Consider the following 5,000-nt stretch of genomic DNA (forward strand, 5'->3'; position numbering starts at 1 on the left):
ATTAACGCTACCTTTCGTCCACAGACACTACAGTCCCACCATATTATTATCTGGGTAAAAGGAAAGAACAAATTATTCACTGTCGTCTGAGACTTGGTATGAGCGAATTAAACTCTGACCTGTATAATAGACATATGAGGAATGTTCTATCCTGTGCTTGCAGCTTTTCACAAGATACTGCTGAGCATTTTCTATTGCACTGCCCGAACCACAACATACATAGAACAAACACTCTTCATCATCTCCCACAAGAACATATCACTGTACATAACTTACAGTTTGGTAACACCTCCTTCAGTCTTGAGATAAATGTCAGCATCTTCGAAACTGTTCACAAGTTTATTACTCAAAGCGAAAGATTTGATCCCTAATTTAGACAATTCCCCCTTTTTTCTTCTTAAAAAAAGTATATCTATATGTATATACATGTGTATGTATATGTGTATGTATATGTATATATATATATATATATATATATATATATATATATATAAATCTTGGTCAATCCCAAGGTTTTAAAATATATATATGTGTGTGTGTGTGTGTGTTGGGGTGGGGGCATGTGTGTATGTGTGTGTACGAATACATAATTATACCCATATATGTTTGCATGCATTTAATTCAAAGGTTTTTAAAGATGAGTAATATCCTGCCTGTATGCATACATGTAAGTGCATGTGCCTGAAAGAGTGCTGCCCTTTCACTTGCCAGTTCATGATATGAATACATGATGGTGTGCCTACTTGCTTGAGGTTTTTTTTTGGTTTTTTTTTTTTTTTTTCCGCCGCTTTGTCGACCAAATTGAGTCTGACTGTCTCGTTGTACTTGTGTCCCAGCGTTGAAACTTCTCTTTCTCTTTCTCTCTCTGTTGACTTCTTTCTCCACCACACGTTTATTGTTCATTTTCTTCATTCTATTTATATCTCAGCTTAGTTGTGTTCAAAACTCATGTATGATCACGTCTTAACTTCTAGTTATAATGACATCCGTCACATATTCAGTATGTACATGTATCAGGACAGGACTTTATATAAGATTTTCTTGTTGTCCTGTTCATCGATATCTGTGTTGTATTGTGACATGTTCCAAGTAAAATACTGTTTAAACCAAACAGAAAGTGAGAAACACTGGACAGAGATGGAGAGAAACAAAGAGAGAGAGAGAGAGGGGGGGGGAGGGAGAGAGAAAGAGAGACAGAGAGACAGAGAGAAAAGGGAGAGAGAGAGAGGGACACACACACACACACACACACACACACACACACACACACACACACAGAAATAACAGAAGAAGAAGAACAATAGAGAGAAGAAACCATAAAGGAGGTTGGCGGTACAGATGTATGCGTGACAGAGAGAGAGAGAGAGAGAGAGAGGAGCGGGGAGAGTTCGTTCAAAGGGTGATACACCATGGTACCCTACTGCAGGGAAAAAAAATCACTCTTCACACTGATGACGCAAGTTTGGTGACGGTAGCGCTCCCCCTCTCCCTTCACCCTCTCCAATGTCCCCTCCATCTCGCTTCCCTTTGACAGGAAGTGACGTTATTTCAGCTTTTTTGTGCGGACAAAACTGAAAGAAAATTGGGGCGGAAAAAAAATTGAACCGGTGAAGCAGAATAAGGGAGGAGTGTGTCGGGGGGAGGGGGAAGGGGAAGGGGGGTGGGGTTGCAGGGGAGGGAAACACTACACAAAAGATGAAAGATTGATCTGGTGGGTGAAAAGGGGAGCGGGGTGGGGGTGTGGGGGTGAGCGGGAGGGAGGGGGTTTGGGAATTTCCAGCCATTACTGAGGTGAACAGAGACTGGGGGTATCTGTCAAACACAGCTTGTTTGTCTCTTTTCTCTCTCTCTATCTGTGTGTGTGTGTGTGTGTGTGTGTGTGTGTGTGTGTTTTCCCGTTGCTGATGTTTTATTCGGTGACACTGGACATTCTTTGCATGTAATGTAGCTCATTATCAGAAAACGCCGTGGCTAAAATCTGTTACGCGTTGGACTTGTGATCCAGGGTTCACCAGTGATTAGGGTTCGAGGCCCCGTTTAGGCATATCGTTGTGTTCTTGGGAAAACACACACGCACACTCTAATTCAATTGAATTCAGTTCAGCTCAAAATACTTCATTACCTGCTTCAAACAACAGACTTGACTCGAATTGTCTTCACCCCACCCAGCTGTTGATGGGTGCAGGACTGTGGCTGGGGGTTGGGGGTGGGGGGGGGGAGTAAAACGATGGGAGGGGAGGACGGGGCCCCTCATTCTTGTGCCAAGCCCTGGACACAGTGGACACGAGTTCACCGTCCCGATGGCCGTTAGTTTCTTTACATAGAGTGGAGCATTGGCCTAGAGGTAACACGTCCACCTAGGAATCGAGAGAATCTGAGCGCACTGGTTCGAATCCCAAAGTCACCAGTATTTTCTCCCCCTCCACTAGACCTTGAGTGGTGGTCTGGACGCTAGTCATTCGGGTGAGACGATATTAATCGAGGTCCCGTGTGCAGCATGCACTTAGCGCAAGTAAAAGAACCCACAGCAACAAAAGGGTTGTCCCTGGCAAAATTATGAAGAAAAACCCCACTTCGAAAGGAAAACAAACGAAATAGCAGGCTGAAAAAATACAAAAAAATGGTTGACCCTCTCAGTGTAGCGACGCACTCTCCCAGGGGAGAGCAGCCCGAATTTCACACAGAGAAATCTGTTGTGACAAAATAGAGGAACACAACACTAACACAACACAACATAGTAGATCATATTCTATGTGATGTTTGTACTGATAAGCATTATGATTTATTTAAAAACAATTCCGAAACAAAATCCGGTGATCATAATCTGTGTGATATATTTACCGACAAACGTAAACATTAATATAGAAATTCTCAAATGAAATCCAGTCATTGTGAACTTTAAATGTCAATCAATATTTATCAGTAAATAATCTCCATAGAATGAAAAGGGTTACTAAAACTGCGATACATATCAAACCTCTCACTTGTTTATACATCGTCATTTAAGTTTTCCATATGCATTTAATTTGGTCTGTTTATAAACTCTCTGTCTTAACACCTTGATTTGTCCAAACAAATCCAAATCCAAATTGAAAAAGACATTTCCTTATATCCGTTACCTACTTTGTTTTTCCTCGGACATCTAACTCACAGAGCAGACATAACCTCTCCACCCATATCAACTTTAAGCAGCACGAATGCAGTTAACAATATAATTCACTACAATTGGATAACTATTCATTCCTCCATAAACGAAGTTATAATTAGGTGTACGCCTGTAAACGCCAATAAACTTCTTTAAAGCAAATTAATGAGTTTTCCATAATGTTTAGCTGCAGATTGCAGTCCTCAGAGAGAGAGAGAGAGAGAGAGAGAGAGAGAGAGAGAGAGATTCAAAGATTCAAGATTCAAAAACTTTATTACTCAAGGATAAAGATTTTAGGCATTGCTTAGTCTTCAATCTGTCCTTGTGACAACAAAAACAGTAACGATAAGACACAACAATAATAACAATGATAAATACTACTACTACCACTACCACTACTACTGCTACTACTACTACTAATGATAATTATAATTCTAATCAACGGACCATCATCATCGAAAAAATATAATGAAGGGAACACTGTCACACACTCACACCCACCCACCCACACACATATGCACACACTCATCCCCAAACACACACACCCTTATGCATATACATATTTGCATATATACCCACATGCATGCATATGTCTACATGTACATACAGATATGTATGCATATGCATACATAAACATAATTAGGTATCAAATCATATTGTACTACATTACAGACCATATTGTAGTACAGTAGCAGATACTGAAAAAGAAAAGAAAAAGAAAAAAGTAAAGGGGTTATTAAGACTGCCAAATTAATCACCACACAGAATACAGGAAAGAGGCACGACTGAAATGAAAATATATAAACAGAGAGAGAGAGAGAGGGAGAGAGAGAGGGGGGAGAGAGAGAGAGGATTGAGTGAGAGAGAGAGAGAGAGAGAGTCACCCGAAGCTAATGAACAAAAACGGTGATGGCCGAGGAGTGAGAGTGAGAGGAGAGAGGGAATTGAAAAGAAGGTCAAAGTGTCACCGCAACATCCCATGTTGACCTGACAACAACAACACTGTCTCCCCTCCCCCCCCTCCCCCAGCCTCCCCACCCCCACACCTCTCTCTCTCTCTCTCTCTCTCTCTCTCTCTCTCTCTCTCTCTCTCTCTCTCCCCATTCCTCTTGGATAGTCCATGAAGTTCTGTCAGATGACTGAAGAAGTTTTAATGAGTTGAAGAACAAAGATGTAATATCCAGAGACTGTGGGGTTCTTTGTGTCATCAATGGTTGCCGAGCTTCTGGTCAATACCAAAACAGTAGGGGAGGGAGGTGGAGGTCCTCAAAATCCCCATGAAAAATATCAACGGGACGAAAGAGAGACTGAGACAGAGAGACAGACAGACAGACAGAGACAGAGAGACACACACACAGATAGACAGACAGATGGACGGGCGGACGGACGAACAAACGACAATCAGACAAACAAGCAGACATACAGACAGACGATGATAGGAAACGAATTTTTATTTCACGACGAAAGTGCAGTAAGCAGAACTGTTTTCTTTCTTTCTTTCTTTCTTTTAATATCCAGCCCTCGGACAGAGAGAGGATGAGACAGAGAAAAACACAGAGAGAGAGAGAGAGAGAGAGAGAGAGAGAGAGAGAGAGAGAGACAGACAGACAGACAGAGACAGAGAAAGACAGAGAAACAGACACAAAGAGACAGATACAGGATGGTACACACACACACACACACACACACACACACACACACAGAAAGAGACAGACAGAGAGAGAGAGAGAGAGAGAGAGAGAGAGAGAGAGAGAGTATCAGAAAAGAAAAAGAAATATTTCAAAATAATGACCGAAAACGTTGGGAGCCGGAGGTGTGTGCGTGACAGAAAAGCGGGGATTGCTAGAAAGGGCAA

Source organism: Babylonia areolata, chromosome 2 (assembly GCF_041734735.1).
Source record: "Babylonia areolata isolate BAREFJ2019XMU chromosome 2, ASM4173473v1, whole genome shotgun sequence".
In the NCBI taxonomy this organism is placed as follows: domain Eukaryota; kingdom Metazoa; phylum Mollusca; class Gastropoda; order Neogastropoda; family Buccinidae; genus Babylonia; species Babylonia areolata.